This window comes from Alligator mississippiensis, chromosome 12, assembly GCF_030867095.1.
Source record: "Alligator mississippiensis isolate rAllMis1 chromosome 12, rAllMis1, whole genome shotgun sequence".
In the NCBI taxonomy this organism is placed as follows: Eukaryota; Metazoa; Chordata; order Crocodylia; family Alligatoridae; genus Alligator; species Alligator mississippiensis.
This window is the reverse complement of record NC_081835.1, coordinates 50,481,068-50,505,242: the sequence shown is the minus strand read 5'-3', so window position 1 is coordinate 50,505,242 and position 24,175 is coordinate 50,481,068. Positions and strand designations below refer to the sequence as shown.

Here is a 24,175-nt window from a genome sequence, read left to right as displayed (position 1 = left end):
ATACATGCACTTGTACATTTATGCACACGTGCACATCCCCACATGAGTGCACACATGCACACTCAGGCACACAGTACATGCACATGCACACACACAGGACATGCACACACGCACAACAGCATTTTTAAAGGACTCAGGATGCAGACACCCATCCCCATGCTTTGCAATGTGCCTAAAGCCCTTGGTCTGCACTGGGCATTTGCCCCTTTCCCTCTGGGTGTAACCAGAGAGGGAGGGATGGTTGGCCCAAGTTTAGGAAGCTTCACTCCCCACCGGGTCCTAGATGGGCTGAGTCCCCACCCCCCTATGGAAACTGTGGCAGTCCAAACCCAGATGTCCAGCCAGGTACCTAAACCCTCTTCCAACCCCACAATGAACCTGGTCTGATTTTCAATGGTGCAGCAAGCCAGTGGATCTGGGTGACTCCAATCAGATGTAAAAGTGCTCAGCACCCCCAGGCATCAGACCACAGCAGCATAGGTGCCTGGCTCAAGGCACCCTCCTGGGTCTTGGCTTCTCCATTTACAAACTGGATATAAAGCTCCAGCCAGGTTGTGAAGCCTAATTAATGTCTGTCTGCTCCTCTGTTCCCACAGCACTTTGCAAACCATAGGTAGAATGTGTTGAAGGATTGATTCCTGCACAGAAGTATTTTCAAGTAACTGCATTTTAAAGAGACCCCATCAACAGTGAAATAACATATTAAAAATATCTTTGTGTTTTATTAATACTGCCTTAAATAATTAATAATAAAAGGCAGCTCTCTTGTTTCTTCCATCTCATTAAGAGGGTTTATTGAACCGATTGTTTGGTTTGATCAGGGAAAATACATGAGTTTTTCTCTCTTGTCGGTGGCAGTTTTCACATCCTGGCTCAGGCTGTGCCACATCTGCGGGGGTGCAGACAATGCTGGGAAAAGTTTCCTCTAAACAAAGGCTGTTCACATTGGGTGAAACCAAAAAAGCCCCCAAAAAAACCAGCACTGAAAATAATGCTATTGATCTTAGGTTAGGCAAAACCTTGCTGTTTAGCTGCTTGGCTGAAGTCAGGTTGACAGCACCTCCTTCTTTGTTTGCAAGAGGCTGGGGTGCAAGGTTTATACAAGACATTAATTCATATTAATTATTAATATTTTATTTAGTCTGCAGTTTTTCAGAATGTAACGTCCCAGCCCCAGGCTGCTCTGCCTCTGCTACCTGGGGCTCTTGGCAGATTGAGAGAGACACGCTGAAAAAAAGGCTTCTTGTCGATGCTGCAGCCTAGCAGACAGATTTCACATCAGTACTAGCTTTAGAGTCTCACTGAATGCTAGAAGGGCTGTCAGGTTCATACTTATCAACAGACAAGGCTGAAAGTGGTAACTTATTTCAGGTCCTTAGGTAGGATGGGGATCCTAGTTCTCTTACAAAGAGGCTGAAGTTGGCTACTGTTTCCAGGATACAGATGATTCATTTTGAAACACACTGATTGCATTACAGAGAAGTGGAATATTCCTATTGCGTGTTCAGAGACTTGATCCAAAGCCTGTTTGAGGCAGGGAGTCTGACTTCAAAAAGCTTTGGGTCAGGCCTCCCCTGGGTAGGAGTAAGGCTTGGAGTCTGACCTGTAAAATGTGCAGGCTGACTTGGAGAGTGGGAAATAGGAACCAGGTACCAGGAACCATCTTCTTACATTCCCTTTTGCATGGTGCATGCTTAATACGACATAGCCAATTCCAAAATCATCTGCCATAGAAGAATCCCATCATTCTTCTACCTCCTGAAATGCTGCCCATAGCACATTTCATCTGCTCTTCTGCACACAGAGCAGGGGAACGATCATTTAAAACATTTGCAATTGCATGTACTCATGACGTACATGGACACTCCACTTAGAAGCTTTTATACAGCCTCTAGTACAATGGCGGTCCATGACTGGCACTCATGCAAAAAACCACTTATCAATAGCCACAGCAACAGCAACTGTCATTATTAGCATTACCATCATTATAAAGCTGTCCAGGTTTACAGTACATGTCATGGGGCATGCAGAACACGGCAGCTAGTAAAAACAGCCTTTTTCATTGCCATCAAGAATGAGTGAGAGGTTTGGTTCATTACCAGCATTCTTAAGGCTGTCAGAGTTAATGTTGCTGTTTTTATTGACTAGAATATATATACTGATATATTAAGTATTATAAATACAGGCATAGAGTAAAAATGATAACACTATTACCCATAGTAATGGTGAGTATATTTCTATAGGTAATTGGTTTAATTAAAGTTTGGTTTGAGATTTTTTAAAGCAGCCTAAAGGAATTTGACTAGTTCCATTACAATTAAGTGTTAAGGAATTAAATGCTTAAATCCCACAACTGGCTGTTACATAATTTCAATTTAAATTGACAGTGGCCCTTTAAAATAGTCACAGCTGGGGCTTCCTGGTAAATAGTCAGACTCAGGGCTTTGAGCAAGGCCCGAACACCCTGATTACAGAACCAGGAGCTGGAAATAAGTAAACAGCTTCAGCCAACTTCTTAATTGAAAGCAATCTACGGCTCTATTAAATGCTATTAGCATGGGTAATACAATCAGCAGGGCCGCCTCCACCTCAGCGCATCTCCTACTGGGTTTGGGACTGGGTATGAGGTGCTGGTTTGAAATCCTACCAACGTAATCCCAAACTACAGCCCTGCTGAAGGCAACCAGATGCTGCCAGCCATGGAGCGCCTTGACTGACAGACAGGTTTCCCAGAACAAGCTCAGAGGCCTGCACAGCTCACGAAAGCTGCAGTCCCTGAAGTGTCTGTCATGCAATACCCTAGTCTAGTCTGGGCTAAAGCTGCACCTGAGCTTGTCGCTTTAACCATGGGCCCTGGTATTTGATACAGAGAAAACTAAAAGCCCCTGAAGAAAGTGCCGTGAGGTTCCACCTTACTAGGCCTAGAAGAGCTCAGCTCTTGCAGACAGCTTCCACGAGCACTAGGAGAAAGCCCCAGAGCAGCTTGTCAGTGGAAGGGACCCAGAGGCAGCGTTTGCGTTTAGGAACTGCTGTTTGCCTACCATCACCAACACATGATAAGGGAAGAAATCCGATGGTATCAAGATGCAGCAAAACAGACCGGGTCTCAGGGACAGGAGTAATGGAGTAGCTGCTTCTTGAGCAACTACTCAGCCATGTGGCTAAACAAAGGTTTCCACTGCTGAGAGAACGCTGGCTGTTACATGTTCATACTGCACATGGGCTAGACCTAACATTTAACCACAGCCAAACTTCTGTGATGCTAAGCCCGTCCTGGGCTCCCAATAAACTGTTTTGGTGAGGCTCTTCGATGCCAGCCCAGATCACTCTGAGATGATCAAGAACACCAGTGTTCCTGATGGGGACAGGTACTCATTTATACTTGGACTGAGACATATTTGTTATGCATATGTCCCAAGAGGAATATATGCCCAGGGCTCTAGAAGTGGAAGGTGAGGACACGAGCTCCAGGTGGCTGGTTGGGAACCTACAGAAAGAGCGAGGGACCAGCAGGGCAAATCTGCTGTAAATTCTGCCTCTTTGTTTTCCAAGTGCTCTACACCGACGAGTCAGTAGAGTTCCTTGTGACCTCCAGCCCTTTGGCCGCACACAGCCCTAGTGATCCAGTCCCATCTTATGGATGGTGAGGCTCTCAGTAAGCCTGAGCCCTGTGGGCAGTGTTAATACAAATACCAGGAGCCTCCATCTCAGTTCTCATTTTCTTGCCCATTGGAAGCACACTGCCAACAAGGTCGCCCCTGCTGCTCAGTCTTTTTATTGCTTTCCCCTCCTGCAGCCCTGATCCATCTGTCCTGCCTGCTGCCATGTGCCAGTCTTCCCAGAGCTGAGTCTGTGGTCTCAGTGCTAATGGGGATGGTTTCAAGTCTTGGGGTCATGGCAAAAATCACCCACCTGTCTGGCTAATCACACTGACTTGGATGAGAGTTCTGCTTTATGCGCTCAGGGGATGCGCTTTCCAGTGCCGCTCTCGACACTGAGTGTGTTGACTTTGAAGCATCCCTGCCTTGCTCAGGATGCATCCCTGCCATCCCAGCTCGAAGGCCCAAGCACAAAAGGTTACTCCAAGCTCTGGAGCGTCAGGGGAAGTGCCTGACCTGATGGAAGGTCCTGCCTGGATCTCAGCAGAAAGGCAGCGCAGAGAAAGAAGGACGAGCAGAGGTGCTGGCTCCCCTGAGGCCTGTGAAAGCTGCATCTGTGCAAAAAGTACAAACAAGGGAAAATAGAGTCAGTAAGCTGGAGCTAGGAGAGATTTAATTGGGCGCCAAATAAATCAGCCCCGTCGCAGCAGCTGTGAGTTTCCCTGCTCTCACTGCACTGCATTCTGATGGAGAAACAAAACCAGCAGGCCTCTTGGTAGCCATAACGAACAGGTTTTGCCAGAACTAAACACCACAGGCCCCCTTTCAAACCTGGCAGCCAAAGACCTGCTTTAGGTGCTTTAGCATTGCAGTAAGCATCCTGATAATAATGTTTAATTCTTCTAAGGATTGGTCGAAAAGCCCAGGGAAGGCCCCCAGCATGGAGACTCCAGTGGACTTTGGAACAGACTCCAGTGATTTTCTTCAGTAAAGTCTTCAAGGGCAAAGGAGGGTCACATGCACTGAAAGGAGAAGATCAAAAGCAAAGGAAGCAGGACATGGGTCTCCTCACTCCCAGGCCACCCACTGGACCAGACCACCTCTAAGGAGTAGGGTGTAGGTGATCATGCAGAAACCAAGGGACAGGGGCTGCTCTTTGTTCCTCCAGGGCATGAGACCATCTGCTTTGATGTGTCCATACAGCACCTAGAACAACTTCCCCAAAGGTGTCCCACCCACCCAGCCCTACTGCTTTACTCCAAACCTGGATGGGGACCCCACTCCTGTAGTAGCTCTCAAGACATCAGTCTCCACTGTACTTGAGGGCAGACCCTGAGGGCAACCCCAAAGCGTCTTCCTTGGCATCCTCCTTGATTTGGAGCAGACCAGAGGAGTGGGTGGGCAGAGCATGTGTAGGGTATCTCAGCCGGAGCAGGCTGCCATCAGGGTATAGACATGCTCCAAGCCTTATAAAGTAAACAGCAAACAAGAATACAGATAATGAGAGCTGGGCTAATTAGACTTGTGGTGTGCTGATACTATGGTGCCCACAGACATACCTGAGCTAGCTTGGGGACCAGTAATAATGCAACGGAAGCAGGACTGAGCTATACATGGGCTGCAAAGCCTGTCTGGGAAGCAGGCTACATACTAGGTAGAGAGGGCTAGCAGTGTAGACACCCCCCTATCCTAACATCATCCTGGTCACCAAGAGCTGAATCTGACCCTGAGAAGAGGACTCTGTCCTCATGGGCAGCCCTGCTGGCTTTGACAGCATCACATAGCTGTAGCTACGATCAGAAGGCCCTATTCTGGGCAAGACCTATACCATATGCTTTGTCTCTATTCTTCAGAAGACAGAGCAGAAACACACATGCCCTGAGCCCCCTGCCTGGCAATTATGAAACATAACAAGGGAAGGTCCTTGGCAGGGGCTTTGTGGACTGGCCAGCCAGGCAGAGGTGCAATGCCATTGGATCTCAGCTTCATCACTCTTGACTGTCAAAGCAGCAGAGGATGCTTGGATCTCACCCTGAAGAGGACCACAGGTTAGGATGAAGCCTGGGCTCCTGCTGCAGGGCTTCATAGTTTCATAGTAGGGTCAGAAGGGACCTGAGGAGATCATCCAGTCCGACCCCGTGCCGTGGCAGGAAAGAGTACTGGGGTCAAACGACCCCGGCCAGATGTTTGTCCAGCCTCCTTTTAAAGACCCCCAGGGTAGGAGCCAGCACCACTTCTTTTGGAAGTTGGTTCCAGGTCCTAGCTGCCCTGACAGTGAAATAGCGCTTCCTAATGTCTAGCCTGAAACTACCCTCCGCTAGCTTGTGTCCATTGTTTCTTGTAACTCCCGGGATTGCTCGGGGGAACAGGGACTCTCCCCACGCCTTCTGGTCCCCCTTGACTAGTTTGTAGACTGCCACTAGATCCCCTCTCAGTCTTCTCTTCTGGAGGCTGATCAGGTTCAGGTCCCTCAGCCTCTCCTCGTACGGCCTGCCCTGCTGCCCCCTGATCATGTGGGTGGCCCTCCTTTGGACCGGCTCCATATTGGCCACATCCCTCCTGAAGTGCGGCGCCCAGAACTTAGGGTTAGGGTTGATTGTGTCTGCTGGCCCTTGGAAGGTCTTCGTTCAATGCTGAGCAAATGATCCGATGGTTTGGACAAGAATCCATCAGCAATGATCCTCTGCTCCCTGCCTCAACTGCCTGTGCATCCCAGGGCCACCCAGTGCCACTTACACTGGAGCTCAGGCCCCAGCAGGCACTTTGCCAGCATGTAGGGATGCCAGCAGTGGCTGGGCTCCACAGGCTAATTGGGTGCCCTGTATGCCCAGGTAGCTGTGACTCCACCTGGGTTCTCTCCTGTCACTTGACCTGCTGATGAGGCCTCCTTTCCCTCAACGCAGAGAAGCTGTTCTGGGCTCATTGCTGTGTGAAGCCACTCTGCCTCATCAATCCTGTCTGGGTACAGAGAGATCCTCCAAGATGACGTTCTTCTCCAGGAACAGACAAAGCAAGTGACAGACCCCATCCATTAAACCAAATGGAACTGTTCCAGGGTGACATCAAGGTGAAACGTCCTTTAAACAGATGGAGTTCACGTAGGGCTGGGAAGCAGGAAACCTGGGTTCCAGTTCCCACTTGACAATAGGTTTCCTGTGAGGTCCTGGACAGCTCACTTAACATCTCTGCTTCAGTCTCAGGTAAGCTTGAGCTGTGGTCTAACTGCTCCATCTGTTTGTACCCCAAGTGAGAACATCTCTGTGCCTCAGTTTCCCTAGCTCTTCACTGGGCACAAAGATAATAACCTTCCTTTGTATTTGGAGATACATGGATATGAGGATGTCTAGAAGGCTGATCTGGAGGCCTTTCCAATCTACTTCAGTGGGCTTTGGAGTTGACCCTGGAAAAAAGGAAGTGTGATTCTGGTTATCTGAGCGCTTCTAGCAACATTCAGTAACTGCTCTGAGTGCATGATTCATTAATATGTGATAAGGGCTAAGTGCTATGGCGTGAGTGACATTCAACCCCCACTGCAGGCCGTCTGGCCAGGGCTCCCAAAGCTGCTGGCTCTGACACCAGAATTCGAGCCTTCTAGGATGAACACAGCTAGTTAAGTGGTCTGAAGAGGAGCTGAGATTAGCAGAGGGCTCTGCTAACAGCAGCACTCAAGTTGGCCATCATGCCTTAACAAGGGTGATGAGTTAGTGAAAAGGGATTCCCTTCCCCTCCTTTATCTGGGCCATAAAGCCCTGGAGCATCATTCTGGTAAAATCTCCATTCCCAGGAGTGGGGGTTTGGCCACTGCGGAGGATAAATGAGGGACTTCCTTGCACGGGCTAGAGCTTTGAGACCATCCCATTGACTTGCCACTGTTCAGACAATAATCCCCAGAGCACAGGGCTGCTCTGGTTGTGTTGAGGGGAGTAGCCACAACTCAGCATGGGCTCAGTTTCCCTATGGGCATGTCTGCTCTAAGCAAGGTAAAATATCTGCTGGAGCCGAGCAGCCCATTGGGCTACTGCTGTTAAGGAAGATCAGCTTCTATATGCAATGGCAGACAGAGGCAGAGAACCTGCCTCAAGCAGTGTCGGGATCTGAAAGCAACCCTTTGTCCTACTACACCTGACCCATTGGGCAGTGCTGCAGGTAGAGTTCAGGGACCTTTGGAAGTCAGCTTAGACCCTGGATAATGTCATTACCCTCATCTTCCCCTGCATAGATACAAATGGGTCCAAGTCAGTGACCTTGTCCAGCCATTTCTAAAATCCTGCCACAGTATCAGATCCTCTGTGTCCTGCAGCAATGAGTTCCATAGGCTGCCTACCTGCATAGGTTGATTCTGCATTGGCTGCCCTTTTCCCAAGAGACTCCTTGCTCCCCTTCAAAGGGTCAAAATCAAAGAAGCCAACCACCTATTTGGCCTGCCTTTGGGTGCTTTTAAGTCCCCTCCTTGCTCACCTGTCTTGGAGACAAAAATGCTCTCTAAGGGTCAGATAAACACAACTCCAAAGTGAAGCAATCCAAGTATCAGAGTCAGTTTGCAAACTGGATCCAGTGGCTGCATCATCCAGCATGTTTTATTCAGAGCGTTTATGCCATTGGCAATATAAAGATGAATGCATGATTGTTAATGTGCTGCTCTCCTGATGGTGAGCAAGGCAGAGCCAGATGCCAGCAGAAGGGGCAATGCATTGCGGCTCTTTGAAGCCAGGGAAGCAAAGCCTCCCTAAAGACCTATGGCATGGGCCCTTCCTGGGGAACACAGGACCATCTGGGCCACCAAGGCAAGTCCTTTGCTGGGCCACATCAGTGAATCTTTGTTAGAAACAAAGCAAGTTCCATCCTGCAATAGGGTAGCTTATTGCCCCCTTGCCCCTCTTCATCACAGTCTGCTCCAGGGCTGTACAAGCCTTCCTCTCATTTCCAGGCTGAATTTACTGATGGCCATTTTGGACCCATTTGGTCTTGGCCCAACTGCAGCATAAATAATTATCCCTCCCCAATACTCACCCCTTCTGTACTGCCTAGGGCAGTTGCATCCCTGCTCAGCCTTCGTTTTGCCAGGCTAAGATGCCAAGCGCTTTCCATTTCCTCCAATAAAACAGGCTCTTCAGTCCCTGGTCATCCATCCTAACTTCACTGTACCTATTCTGGTTTGAATTTATCTTCCTGTAACACGGATGGCCAGAAATATCCACAGCATTGTCCAGGGCTCACTAGCATCTTGTGCAATGGCATAAATGCCTCCTAGCTTTGATTGCAAGCAGCTTGCTAGATAAAGGCTGAAATTGCATTTACTTCCTCCTGGAGGGAAGGACTTTCTTTTGCCTTTTCATGGCCAGGGTAGCTAAGGCTACCTGGAAACATCTAAATGGGCTATTAAGGCAAAGCAATAAATTCTGGGACTTATTGTGCTGGAGTTTATTGGTCCTGAGCACTGCTTTTACACATGTGCCCAGAACTGCAGCACATTGAGCTGGGTTGGAGCAGCCACAGCTGGCAGGGGGCCGGGGGCATCAGCCTGCCAGCCCAGAGCTGCTCTGACCTGGCTCAAAGTGTTGCGGAGGGGCTGGCTTAGGCATGAGGGTGCTTCAGTGTGGGGCTAGCCAGCCATGTCAGCATCTACGCATACAGTGCTGCAGCACAGAATAAAAAACTCCGCAGCAGGATAGTACTTGTATTTACAGGAACTACCCTGCTGCAGGGTTAATTAGTTTCCTGCAGCCTAATAGGGCTGCACATGTAGACATGAGACCTTTACTACAGAGCTAATTAGGCTACTCTGCAGTAAACATCTCATGGAGATGCACACCAAATCCACCAGAGCTACCAGTCTTTAGCAGCTGGGGCAATGGAGATGCAAGATAGAAGGAGAAGTTGAAAACAGACCAAGGTAAAATCTTCTAAAGCACCTTACCGATTTAGGTACCTAAAGGAGTCAATGAAACTCCCATGCCCCTTGAATTTAACTATGCGTGAGTGAGGTCAGATACTTGTAAGACTCGGGCCCACATGTGTCTAAATCACTTTTGAAAATGTGCCTCAGTTTCCAAAGTCACTTGGGTGCTTGGGAAAATTCTACCTGCAGGTGCCATAGGAGGGTAACTCTGACTGCTCAAAAAGGTGCAGAACAAGTGAAACATATGTGCTGGCAGGGAGCATGAAACAGGAAAAGCTGCTGAAGTGAGAGACACAGGAGGCAGGGAGAAAAATAGATCCCACGCTGCTTTGGTGCCCAGGGACTCACAGAGCCAGATTCAGCCCTGATGTCAGCAGGTGCAGCTCCCACTGACTCAACTGAGTCAGCTTTGTGCCTTCCATGCTGCCATTTATGAAATCAGCTCTGCTCACTTTGCCTATGCCCCAACCTCCAGACCAATGGGGAGGGGAAGGACTTTGGCACTCTAAGTTCTGCTCAACCCCTTTCCAAGCATGTCATTTATGGCTTGATCTGCGTCACTGCTCAGCATGGTGCTGCAGCCACTGGACAAAGATTGGGGCTGAGATCCTGGCCTAGTTGATATCGCTGGGACTTTTGCCATTGGTTTCAGTAGTGCTAGGCCTTCGCTATCATGTGTGTTCAAGCCTTTCAATTAGAAAGCCAGGCCCTGAGCTCACCAAAAGGTGCCAGAGCCTTAGAATGACTCACAGCGGGCCTGCAGCTAGCAGCGCTCCTCTCCAGAATCCCACGGTGCCCTGGCAGCCAGCGAGCACGTTAGCGGAAGTAATTCGGTGTAGGGACAGTTCATTTCATGTGGCTTATTGGCTGGTCATATCTCAATGCCATCAGGTTTTCACAATGGTGATGGCATTCAATGCAACAGGACAGGTGTGTCTTTTAGACTGACCCATGCAGCAAGACGATGTCACTGGGCACAGGAAAGGCACTAGGACAGGGGTGGGCAAAATGCAGGCCACAGTGGATGTGGCCCGCCAGGCCATTCTATCCAGCCCACAGAGCCCCTAAAAAATTGAGAAAATTATTAATTATCAGCCCCTGGCTGCGTATCATGCGGCCCTCGATGGCTTGCCAGAACTCAGTAAGTGGCCCTCTGCCCAAATAATTGCCCGCCCTTGCACTAGTAGGATTCAGTGCCAAGGTGCTACTGGATTCCTGACGGGCAGTGCTGGAGGAGTGCTGTGCTTTCTTTCAGGGGAGGGGTGGTGTCAAAAGGAGGGTAGAGAAGGAATTAGGAGGGAAATAAAATGATGCTGTTGAGGGCAGGAGTGGCCATAGCCAGGACTTCTCCATTTAAAGCTTGCATTTTCTCCTTGGAGAGGCCAGAAGCATACGTCATTTATCCTAGCAGAGATCAGCATTGGCTTGATAATGCACTGCAATTGATGGCAGCATGGAGGAGGCACCGATGGAAAGGGCTAAGCATCATGGCTGCTCAGAGCTGGGGCCGGAAAGAGGGAGGGTGGGAAAGAGAGACTGACTGAATGACTGCAAGATGGGCCTTCCCTATGGAAAGGGGCATTTACTCCTAGCTTTTGGTGATTGGGGGCCAGGGGGGAGGGGGGGGGGTACACTGAGCACAGGGAACCTGGGAGGAAATGGGCAGAGCCTCTGGGGTTGCTGCCAACTCCAGGGGGAACAGAAGAGTAATTTGACCAGGCAACAGGCAAAGTGCAAAATGTTTCAAAGCACCCAAGTGATTTAGAAACCTAACTCTCACTGGAAGACTGTTTTGCACCTTCTGCAAACAACACAATATGCAAGCTGCTGGCCATTCTCCCCCATGAAAATGCAGCCCCATCTAGGGTGGAGCATGGAGGCTGTTAAACTCTTTCCTGGCCTCATACTGGTCTAATGGCACATAGCTACTCTGTCCCCAAAGGGCTGCAACAGCTTATCATCCTGCTCCCCCTGGACCTCCCTACCATGTTTTGCCCAAAGACTCAGGCTCCCATTTCTTCCCCTTGCTTTTCTTTTCCATGCAATAACAGCTCAAGAGCTGGTATCAGGATGAGGGGGAGGTGCACAGTGGACAGTTCCAGGATAGAGAGTGTTACGCAGCCTTGGGGTGCCTTAGGGATTGGCTCGCATGTCTGTCCCACAGCGCAGTGTGTGGTATCCACACAGGCACAAAGCCACTACTGACTCTCCACCTCCTCACACCACCTCCTCTCACTGCAGGCCACATCCAGGCCCTGGGGTCTGATCCTGCCCTCGCTCTCCAGTACTCTAATCTAAACAGATGTCACTGGACTTGATACTGCAAGGGGGTCTCTGACTGGGGCAGCTCAGGATAGGGCTTTCTGTCCTTATTATAAATCTGAAAATCAACAAGTCCCCCTGTCAGTCTGGCACAGGGCTATGACCATCTGCTCCCCCAGCCCTTTCTGCCTTCTTCTTACACCCACTCAGCAAGGACCAGCTGCTGCCCAGGGTCACCCCCTGGCCCGCAGCACAGCTTCACAGACCCACCTCTTGTTCTGAGCTACAGAGCACCGTAGCTGCCTCCAAGCGGAGAGCAGGCTGCCACTGGGACGCAGCACACTGGCTCCAAGCTGTTCTTCTGAGCCTCAGGGCAGTCACCCAAGGGCTCTCAAGATGGGTCAGGCCCTGGGAGGGGAAATACCATGATCACCATGGTGGTTTTTCCAGGCAGGGGAGAGACCATGATGATGGTGCTGGCTCATATGGTTTTACTGCACCTGGTAGGGGAGATCCCCTTCTTCCTGGGCTTGAAGGACTTGGTGTAGCTGAGGGTGGAGACCTGTCCATTGCACTGTGGGCAGGCACCCCTACAAGAGTCTACTACAGCTTCCCAATAGGATGAGCTTGGCTACACATTTTATGGCAGTGGGGGATTACTCCTAGCTTGCTCCTATGGCCTTTTGGGTAGGGGCAAGCACAACTAGGGGGCACCTGAAACCCAAGACCTCTGGGCTTGCATATCGGATGCCTGCCATGGATTTGGGAGTATGTGAAGCCCCAGGCTAGAAAGTCTGAGAAGGAGGATACTTGCCATACATACTTGAATGATTGAGCCTTGCTCAGTCAACAGAATTCAGAACCGATTTGGCCTGAGACACAACATTAAGAAAAAGAAAAACCTCAAGATGGGCCAGGTCCCTGCAGCAGCAGCGGTGGCAAGAAGCAGCTCACCTCTGCATCCATGCTGTGAGACCCCACCTGGCACTAGGGTCTGCCTACGAGGGGGAGCCCCAGTATGGGCATGAGGCTACCTGTGCTCCCCCCACCCCATCAGGGAGGCAGCTCCGAGGGATGCCTGGTCTGGGCCCCTGATGCTCAGGTGGAGGTGCAGCCTGCAGAACAGCACAGCCAGCCTCCCTTCCTTGGCCTGTGTCCTAGACCTACACTGGCACCCTGGGGATGGCAAGAAGGAGAATTCTGCTCTACAGACAAGAAAGCTCATGGGATGGAGGGTGCCGTCCTCCCTTCCAACCTGCTGTGGGGAGCCAACTGTTCCCTTAGCAGAGCCAGGCCCTGGTCTCCAAGCATACTCTCTCACCCCTATGCCCTGCAAGTCTACAGATAGTGCCCCCTGGACCCTCCTAGCAGCCTCTTCCAATAACCCATCTCCCAGGGGTTCACAGCAGCTCCTTTCCTCATTGTTTCAGGCATGCATGGGACTCGGCTCCTGCCAGTAGGCTTTCTGCCAAGGCAAGGGACCAGGTTGGAGAGCTTGTTCCTCTGAGCCCTCAGTGCCCTAGCTATTAGGAGGTCTCTTGCTTCCTGGGGCCCATTGCACTCTCAAGGCTGGAGCTCCCAGTCACACACTTGTAACCACAGAAGGAAGTCTCAGGACTGGCATGACTTTCCCCACAGCCTTGGGACCCAGTATGGTCTTGCAAGGGATTGACCAGAGCTTTCCCCAGTTCTGCTTCCCAACCAGGGTCCAACCCCCCAGGAATCCCCTTCGGAGCAACATCTTTCTGGCTTTTCCTTGCCTGGTGACACTGAGCTGCCAGGTCTCTTTTGTTCACGGCGCAGAGAGAACCAGTAGCAGCAGCCACAGGCAGGGTGGTCGCTGGGCCAGCCCGTCTTCCCTGTCTGCAAACCCACCACAGTAGGATACGAGGCCTGAGAAGTGCTTTTAGGAGCTCCCGGTATCATGTGGCTAAAACAGTCATCCCAGTAACAAGCAGTGTCATGGCCTGTGCAGAAACGGGCTTCTGGCAATTAGGCCAGGTCCCAGGGGACAGGTGTCAGCTTCCAAATGAACCACCACTATCACTAACAGTGACAAAGCCCCTTACTAGCCTCCACTTCAGAGGCCAAAGCAAGGGCAGTGGTAGCAGAGGGGGCTATGGTCACCCCAAAATTTGCCTTAGCCCCCCCTCCCGTAGCCACCCCTCCCAGTGCCACCACCGCCCTCCCTGCACAGGCTGCAGCAGCTGAGCCTGCCCTGCTCCCAGTCACACCACAGGGCCCCCTCCGCACCCCCACCAGGAAGAGGCTGGCACTGCCCCAGGCCAAGGATTGGGAGGTTGGGGCCAAACCAGTCAGCTGCCTGCAAAATGCGCCATACAGCGCCCTACCCCAGCTCTTTGAATAGCTAAGGACCTGCCTGCTGCCACCAACTCCAACTTCACCTGGGAGGTTCAAGAAGGGGTTGGGCATCTGTGGTTGGCCCTTCTTGAATTCAAGCACCCAAATATTCAGCTGCCAGACAGACTCCAAGCTCTTTGAAGGCCAGGTGGACTGACAGCGATTTGGCTCCATGTTCAATCTGGGAAGGGGCCTGGAACCTATGCCAAGCACTGGACTCGGACCCACCTTGCCACTGACCCAGAGGCTGCTGCCCCATTGCCCACTGGCCTTCACCGACTCAGACTGCCTGCACGGGGTGGGCGCCTCCTAGAAGGGAGGATGGGTTTCTCTCCTTTGCACTTGGGTAAGCAGTGGGAATCCTGGAGGAAGGGTAAACACCGTGCCTGGCAGCTGGGCAAGAGAGGGCACATTAGAGATGAACAACTCTTTGTTGGGCCTGAGCCCTGACAACAGACCAGCCCAGGCTTGTCCCTGGCCAAGCTGCAGGGGGCACGTGTCCTCCCATTAGCAACGGTGGCTGGTGGCTTCCTGGCTAGGTGCCACGAAGCAAACCACAGCCCTGCGCTGCCAAGAGCCTTCCCGCCACTGGCCTAGCATGCTTTGGAGAAGGCCTGGGGCTCACAAGGACTGGCTCTGTCCCTTCAAAGGGATAGGAGCTCCCTGGCTGGAGCAAACCAGGGTCCATTTTTAGTCAGGCAAGGCAAAGGACATCTCTGCTAGTGCATCTCCCTGTGGGCCAGCAGCCAGCCTTGGCCAGGCAGGGAGGCAGTTTGCTTCACAAAGTGCTTCTGTCTGCATTTCCTCTCAGCAATGCCAGCTCCACTTTGCCTTTCTTGGGGGACAGGACAGGGCTCTGAGGGAGCCACTCGCACTTGAACTGAAGTGGAGTGGGCTCGTTTGACTCTGGGCATGGGAAGCCTTTGCTGAATAGGCGCTTGGCACAACAGCCAAGTCAGTGCTGACAAAGCCAAATGAAACCCCGGAAGGTTTTAAAATAGTAATAATGGCTCTGCCCCTCTCAGCTTTCAGTCCCACCATTTCACTCTTGCAGAGGCCCTAGACCTAGAGGGGACCTGGATTTCTTCTGGAGAACATAAGCAGATGAAATCTGCAATGAGGACAATAATTGTGGCAGCAGCCTGAAGCCCAGCCACGGATCAGGATCCCCTTATGCAAGGAGCTGTACAAAAACATCTAAAAGAAAGTCTATCCTAAACAGCTTCCACACTAAAGACATGACAATAGGGGAACAGACAGGTGGGGATGACAGCTGAATAGACCATCCTGGGCACCAGCTTCATATACACCCAAATACACCCAGCGCTGCCTTCTCGCTCTGGAGGCAGCACAACTGCTATGTAGCTTCAGAGCCAATGAAATCTCCACATCCCCCCTTGACAGACACGTTCAGAAGCAGCTCCCTTAGTGCTTTTGTCCCTCTCTAGCTCTCCCAGCCATGTCAGCCCTATGATTATGGTGTAGCTGCAGATTATCCCTTCAGAGCTGTGCCGTATGGGGTCTGATGTCAATATGTGGGGATGCCTACCCTAGCCTTGACACCTCTCCTGGAGGGCTCCAAGCCAGCAGAGTGTTACTCCCTGCTCCGCTAGGGACTCACTGCATGTCCCAGGGTCACTATTGCCACAGCTTCCCTACTGCTAAAAAAGGGGGCCGGGATTCTGAAAGCAGACACAGGCTGGATGAGGGAATTGTACAATGGGTGTCCCGTAGGTGAGGGACCAGGCACTGGATTATTATTAGTGACAGAGTTTCACCAGCTGCTCTAGTCCCCCATGGATCCCCCAGTGGAGACTGGATGCAGCAGGTGTGCCTGTGACAGCCACGGGGCCAGACCCTCTCTGCCATGGGCTAGGCCAGGCCGGTGCTTGCTGGGATAGCTCTCCAGGTCAGCGCATGGGCTTGTCAGACCTCCTGCCCCCTCCCTCCTGCTAGCCTAGAAACCTAAATCCCCGGGAACCAAGGAACACGGCAGCTCCCGCATCTGAAGCCGAGAAGCCGGCAGCCGCTCCCTGCTAAGGAGATGACAGATTCCAGGGAAGGATGTGGCTGGGTTTGCTCAGACACCCACGCACTTGGCTACTTATGCTTTACAATTACCAGCTGCAGAAGAGTTGCATTCAAAGGGGAGGGAATAGCAGCAAGCAGAGGATTGCAGACACCTCAAAAAAGAGACCCGCCACCTCATCTTACCCAGGCACATATGGCCCCAGCTTACTTCCTCCCAGGGGTTAGAACCTGTCACCATCTAGAAGGCTGGACCATTTCTTAAAGCAGCACTGGGCCAGCTCAGGACTCATCCAGCAAGAGATTTAGCAGCTGTTAATTAAAGCCTCATACCATATGGGGGGGGCACACCATTATATCCATCTCACAAGTAAGGAGACTGAGTCATGGAGAAGTTAAGCAATTTACTCAGGGCTTGTGTAGGAAGCCTGTACCAGAGCAGAGACAAGGATTCCCAAGCTCTTAAGGACCCCCTCTCCCTTTCTCACTGTAACCCCAGACTACAGTCCTCAGAGTCCAGCCAAAATGCAAGTGTTCAGGCTGCCCAGCTGCTTGCCTTGTCCCTCACTTGCATGCAGTTCCTGCTGCTTTGATGTCCCCTGCCCCATTGCTTCCTCTGGTGCAATTCATTTATTAATTTGACAGAGGAGAGGACTCAGAAAAAACAGACATTTCGGGATCACGACCCTTCCTGTCATGGGTGGGAGGAAGGGCTCCTGTGCACACAATGGCCTCACAATCCCAGCCACTACACACATACTGGGTCACAGCAGGACTAATAGTCAGAGACTCACAGAAATTTAGGGAGGGAAGGGACTTCATGAGATCCTCAGGTCCAGCTCCCTGCTCTGGGCAGGAAAGACTGCTGGGATCAAATAACCCCAGCAAGGTGTGCAGCCAGTCTCTTTTTGAAGATCTCCAGGGTAGATACCTGCACTACCCCTGCTGGGAGCAGACAGGCTGGGACAGCTGCTTTATAGAGATTATGACATGTAGCAAGCAACACTACCCCAGCAGTGTGGTGTTGGAGGGGGTTAATACCCACCACCAATCAGTCAGTGATCAATAGAAAACCACACTCTGGCTTAGAGGGGATGTACAGGCTTCCCCCCACCACCCCTCAAGTGGAAAGAAAGGAGCAATCAAATGTCTTTTTTAAGTAGGGAAAGCTGGAAAAGGCAGAAGCCAGTACCCATATAACAGGGCTACATAGCAAGAGCATTTAGACTAAGGTGTGTAGTGTAGGCTAGGTATTTCTTCCTTACCCACCCTGCAAATTTGGAGGCTGCAGGGAACGACTGGATGAGCCGTGAGTGAAGGCAGTGAGCCAACCGGGAGACATAAGTTTGGCTCGGAGAGGAAACAGGGACAGAGCTCTTTGGGTTACAGGACTGGCCTGAAGGGCAGGTTTTGGGATTTCAATTAAGGAAAATACCTGTAGTTGCTGGAGGTATAAGGCTCTGCTCTTGGAGAACATAGAGGCCTGGATGGACCTCAGGGCGGACTCAGTCTAGCAGCCCCCTGAGAGCCTGCAGTATCCCAAATGTGACTTAGACCGATGTGCTCACCCTATGGCAGTTACACTTCAGACACCAAGAGGGGAGTCAAATCAGCTGCTGGATCTGCCTTACACAAACATGCAGAGGACAGTAGGGCAGGAATATAGCCTGAAGGAGGGGGCAGGAGAGCTCCTACCACGTTTCCAACTTCTCTGGCAGCCTGTCACTTTCCCAAAACAAGAAGGAGGTATCAAGACCCTCACACTCCCACAAGAGTTGATGCTTTTGCCTCTGAAGTTACTTGTTAAATGTATAGCCTTAACTCCACTTAATAAGGTTTCTGTTCCACAGGCGTTCCAGGCAGAGCTGACCCTAGGGGTGTGCAGAGCCCAGGGCATATCAGCCTGTGCCAGGCCTGTGCAGGGCAGGCGGTGAGCAGCCGGAGCGTGGAGTGTGGGGTGGCAGCAAGCAGCCGGAGCACGAACCTGGCGGTACGCGGCAGCCGCGTGGGGTGGTGGTGCACTCAGCATGTGCCAGTGGCACTGTCTGCAGAGCCCCCCAAAATGTGGGGCCCAGAGCGGTTGCCCCGATTCACCCCCTACAAGGAATGGCTCTGGTTCCAGAGTGTGGTCCATCCCAGTGCTCCCAGTCACACCCCTCCTTAGGCAGAGGGTTTCAAACTGGGGAGGTTCTTTGCCCTCTTCTCCGAGCCACCACCAGAAGCTGCAGCTCCCTCAGAGGACAGATCTCACTGGGTTTCTATAGCAGCACATCTTGTCTTGACAGCCCTCTTCCTTCTCCATCTGTCTGTGATCATCAGCTACGTGCTGCGATGGAAGACAGAGAGAGAGGGATGGAGCAAGTGGCAGGAAGGGGAGGCCAGAAAGGGCAGAGTAAACTGAGGCAGCACAGTGAACTGCATTGTACTGGCTCTCAGGTAGGATATGGGAGCCCTTGTTCCTGCTGCAGGGCCCTGGCCTTGATGTGCTGCACTATGCCCAGCTCTGTCCTAGCTGTCATGGGCTGCTCCCACCTGCCCAGGAACTAAGGGGTCATTGCTCAGTAGGGGGGTCTCTGGGGAGGCAGGGGGAGCACTGAGGGGACTGGAACCATCAAAACACTTCTGAGAGAAAAAGGCAGGGCAGGCAATGCCAGATGCAGAACAGCTCTAGCCCCAAGGCCACCACACAACAAGAACCTGCGCCTCCAGCAGTGCTGTGGGACAGACTCATCCCCAAGACATCAAGGCACAAAGTTTGGGGCAGGGCGGGGAGCAGAGCCTGGGAAACCCTGATACCTGGAGCAGAATAAACCCTGGTCTGTCTCTGGGCCACAGAGGACTCAGCTGTGGCTGCCACTGCTGGGTCGATTATGGGCACACAGTGCACCCTCTAATGGCAGTTCCCCAGCCAGGGTGGGACCGCCGTACTCCTAGGGCCAAGGGAGTCCTCTTTTCACCCAGTCGTGGCCGAGCTTGTGGCATGGAAGATCCTAGAGCCAGCAGGATCTGAGCCTACCTGACAGGGCTCCTTCTCCACCTCCAGCCAGCTCTTGGGCCTCCTGCTATTCTTACAGCATGCTTGAGGCCACTTCATCCACTTACAGCCAGCTCCAAGCTGCCCCATTGATTTGGTCCCTAATCTAAAGGCAGCTCCTAAGCACAGCAAACACCAAAGGAAATTTCCTAGCCACCCCCCGTGGTTCATCTGAAATATTTATATATCCCCCTGCCCTTCCCTAGCCACAGATTTGGGTGGCAGGTCAGACAGCAGTGCCCCTGCTTCCAACTTCACTGGGAGATGTATGCAGTATATTTTTTTAAGAGGCCTTCAAAAGATGAGACACACACAGAGCCCCTCACCCAGCCACCAGAGCCTGACTCTACTCACCCAGTGAGGCTGATGTAGGGAGAATGGGAACAGCCAGTTAAATACTATTCTGCCCAGCATTTTGAATGGCTGCCCTCCAAGAGATCTGTCATTTCTGGGCAAAGGTGGGCCTGGTTAAAGTAGATGGATGTGCTAAATGGAAGGAGCAATTAAGCCAACTCTTATGCTGATAGCTCAAAACAACAGAAGCCATTGCCCAAGACACAGGGCTGGGTTTGAGGTGCCTGCCCTAGGCTGAGCAGCTCCCAGACTGCAGACATAGGATTTTTTGTTGAGCCACGTGCAAGAAGCAAGCAAAGAGGAAAATGAGCAGCCTGGGAGAGGGGCAGTCAACAGCATGGTAAGGAACAGAGAGACAGAGCTGCTTGGACACAGACTGCACTGGAGAGGCAGGCGAAAGGATTCACGAGCAAGGAAGACACCTGCTCTGGTTTGTTCCTGCTGGGTTGAGGGACTGCAGATTGCACGTCTGCTCTTTGGAAACGTAAAGGATCAAACCAAGGGATGCACTTGGCTCCTACAATCAGATTTCCTCTTCTAATGGTAGCAACCTGGCAGGGACTCAAATACTGGCTAATGACCCATGTCAGAGGGGCAAAAGGTACAAGATGAGGAACGATGGCCTCAAATTTCAGCAAGGGAAATTTAGGTAGGAGATTAGGAGGAACTTGCCGACTGTGAGGGTGGTCATGCACTGGAACAGGCTGCCTAGAGAAGTTGTGACATCTCCGTCTTTGGAAGTTTTCAAGAGCAGGTTAAACAGACACTTGGCTGGGATGGTTTAGTCAAGGATGATCCTGCCTTGAGCAGAGGCTGGATTAGATGACCTTGTGAGGTCCTTTTCAGCCCTACTTTCCTACGATCCTAAAATAGTTCTGAGCCCAGGATAAGTCACCACTGCCTGCCCAGCAGAGCTGACAGAGCACTGCTGCCTCCATGGTGAAGTCTGGATCAATTCAAAATTCAGAGGAAATGGGATTTGCTTATAGCTGAACTTCACTGGAAGCATAGACCATCCAGCCATCCAAGGACAGAGTCTGCATCTTGTGTAGAGCCTGGTGTCCACTGTGACTATGAAACAGGATGGCCCACAACTAGGAGTCTCAAGCATCAGTACATAGTGGCCAGATGCCAAACAAGCAGTTGCTAAACCTGGAGGTATTAAGAAACTGCCGAAGTCAACCCCAAGTCTCCAGAGGAGAGAGCACAGCGTGGTCTCCTCCAGGACATGCTGCATGCATCCAAGCAACCAATGGCAGCCATTTCTGTAGCGGGGATATGCAGAGCAGTGCATGCTCCATTTAAAGGGACAGCACCCAACAACCCAGTCTGTATGCAGTAAAGCACACAGGTGGCAGCAATTGAAGAATTGCTTCCTATGTAGGCATTGCTATCATGCTTAGAGTTCTGATTTCTACTCCCCAGTCCCCGACTGAGGTCACTGTATTGTGCTGGGACACTTTCTGCTGCACTCTGCCCCAGAAGCAGCTGCATTTCAGCAGAGCTGCATGGGTATGGCTTGTGAGGCACCACAGGATCCTTTAGGCTACCATATTAATTATTCACAAAGGCTAGAGACCAGCTCAGAGCAGGGTTTGTAGATGTCAGACTGGGACAATTTCCCTGGCAGAGAGACAAGGAGGAACGTCCCAACCCCATCTCATTCCAGCCTGATGAGATGCCTCCTGCCAGGATCCAGAACCCAAGGGAATTCCTAAGCTAGCTGCTAAAGTGCTGCGTTTGTCTCTCTGCCAAGCCAACAAGGGTCATCCTCATCTCAGATGCTTGATGCCCGATTGTTCTTAAAGCAAACAGCTTTTCTGCTGGCTCAGGCCTAACTCAACAGCACTGCTGCCTCGCTGTAGCCCGGGACTCCAGGTCCAGTCCCCATTGCTCTGATCACACTCACATTGAAGGACACCATTCCGATAGTGCCCTTTAGCCCACTACATGCTAGTGAGACTTCCTGTGAAAAACGCACAACACATCATACCGGTTCTGGGCCTGTCCCTCCCTCCTGGGTTCGACTAGACAGGGTTTTCTTCACCTCTTATCCCAACTTCAAATCATGATGCTGTACAATGTTCAACAGCTGCTAAAGCCCAGCCCAGAGGCAGCTGCGCTTCAGTGAGGATGGAAGGGATCAAACCATATATAGAATCCAGCACTGAAGAGAAAAAATAAATAATCAGGGAAAGTGGCAGAAACATTCACAAGGCTTGAAATCTTTGAGTGAAACAGTTGCTTGGTTTCTAACACTGGATCGCATGGACCTGCAGCCCAAACCCAGCACAAAGGCTAAGGGTGGAGCTGGTCAGAGAAGCAAAACAAGGGGCAGAATCACATGCAAGGTGTTTTGGGGAAAAGATTCAAAGTTTTCCCAAGTCTCCTACTGCCTCAAGGCCAATTAGACTGCACAGCACCACTTTGTAGCCTGCCAGGATGGTGCTCAAGCTACCTCAGCTTCCCTGTCTCCAGTGGTTAGTCAACCCCTCCAGCAGCATCCAGTACTAGGATGACTCAGCCCCACCAAATTCAACCAAGGGATCTAGTTTCCAAAGCACAGCCCCAGCCAGCCCTGGTCACACCCAGCCCTTTACCCAGGAGTCTGGCTTTTCTAGTCCATCCCATCCAGGCTCCATGCCTCTGACCCACCTTTATAGGAGCCCAAAGCAAAGCCAAAATGCAGAGCCCAGAAGACTGGCATTGCCTTAATCTAGCAACCCCAAACCTTGAGGTCCCAATTTACACCTGGTTCTTCAGCTTTAAATACAGCTCTGTCTGCAAACAAACTTAGGTGCCAGCCCCCACAAGCCTCCTTACCTTAGGTAGCCTCTAGCATGCAGACAACCCAAGTCACACCCATAGGGATCCACTGGAGACCTGGCCCCTCCCCTTTAGCTCTACCTCCCAAGCCAGATACCTGCTGCAGGTGCAGTAGAGAAGGGTGGCTTGAGCCTAGAGGTGCTCATTAACCCCTTCTTGGCCCGCACATGGGTTGTATTTAGCAGAATGAAGCTATTCCTACAGGAATCAGCAACATGCTTCGGAGACCTTTCAGAGCAAGATCCAAGGGGCACAAGAAGAGTGGTGGTCTTGGTTTAAGCAGCTTGTTGTCAGCAGGTTCCATGCTAGGAATGGGTGAAGTTTCGGGGTGCCCACAAGGGGTGCATTGATACGAGCAGACAGGCTGACAGAGCAACGTTTATCTCTATGAGGAATAAAGAGCCTTGGAAAGCTCAGAGGGTTTCTTTTATAACTCCCCTACCTGCTTGTTTTTTATATTAGATATTCAGGTTCTGCCCCTCCTGATTTTTTTTTTTTGGTGGGGGGGGGACTCAGTGGGCAACTGGGATCAGCACCTCTCATGTATCAAGGAGGAGAAACCTGGGAAGGAAGTGGTTTCTAATCAGGCCACTTCACAGCACTTGACAGCTCCATCTGATTCCAGCCCCCAGGATGCAGCTGGGAGGAAACTTCTTGTTAAAGTCTCACCCCAGCCCTGCCCTTCACTAAGGACTAAGAAGGCTCCAAGTGCACAACTCTGTTGTCTCAAGGAGCTCCCAGCCAAGGTCAAAGGATAAGTGATTAGATTAGTAATGCCTTTTAAAAGAGCTGGGGAAGCTTGTTACTGCAGAGGGTGTAGCAGTGACTCTCTCTCCTCTGTGTCAAGCTTTAAGATGTGGAATCTGTGGGTGTGAGTGAGACCCCACATGAGCTTCCAGCACGCTGGGGAAGCTGGGGGCAACTTCTGCCAAGACACAAAGCAGTCAAGCCCTGGGATGCGTGGGAGTGTGGGGAGAGGCCTGGCTGCTCCCACCAGCCGCCTCCTTCCCAAAACAGAAGAAATCTAACTTTCTCTTCAGGGATGATTCATGTCTGGTTGCTATGGTGAATGATCCTGAGCCAGGTAGGATGGTGTATGGGATAGTGCTGGGGCTCTGCCTCCACCACATTCACCCCTCATGAGCCCCCTGGTCATCCCAGACCTTCAGGGCCACTGGGCCGAGGCTCCGGAGAGAACCACCAGGCTGCACCTGGGGAAAGCAGGAGTCAGGGGCACTGAGTGCTCCCTGGGCATGGAGACAGCCCCAGAAGCCACCGCAGAGGAACATCTCCTTGGTCTTCTAGGACCCAGCTGCCCCCACACAGGCTGGGCAGACCGCAGAGTGCATGAGCTTCTGGGCAGGATGGACCAGGGCCCTGGCAAGCTGTCCTGAGTCAGCAACAGAGCTGGGGAAGGGGGCTTGGGTATGAGACTTGGGTGTTGGCAGCTCTTGGTCCAGGAGGTAGGCAAACCCTTGAAACCCAGGAGCATTCTGGGAACAAGTTGCACTGCAGTGAGAGCAATGTAGGGAGCTGTGGGGGTGAATGTGCCACTAGCCCATGGGCCACACATGACTGCTGGACCCAGGCTGGGCGCTGCTGGTGTCCACAGTGACTTTGCTGCAGCGCACGGCACTCGCTGCCTGTCTGGGAGTTGCCCCCGTCTGTCTCTCAGGCTGTTCACAGCAGGGTCTGACCATGCCAGCCCATGGCTCTGGGTCAGACCTGGTCCTGCTTGTCCTGGCCCCACCAGACCAGGCATGTCTGTCACTGTAGGACCCATCCCAGAGAGAGGATCAGGGCCAGTGTGGG

General features: G+C 51.8%; 1 long non-coding RNA gene across 1 annotated transcript; it reads right to left on the bottom strand.

The window, feature by feature from the left end:
* Window positions 1-582: 582 nt before the first annotated feature.
* On the bottom strand, window positions 583-22,421 carry LOC132244466 (uncharacterized). Its single transcript, XR_009455885.1, has 3 exons — window positions 22,361-22,421; window positions 21,531-21,704; window positions 583-4,213 (listed from the first exon to the last, which is right to left on the bottom strand). It is a non-coding gene; the product is annotated as an uncharacterized LOC132244466 (long non-coding RNA).
* Window positions 22,422-24,175: the final 1,754 nt, after the last annotated feature.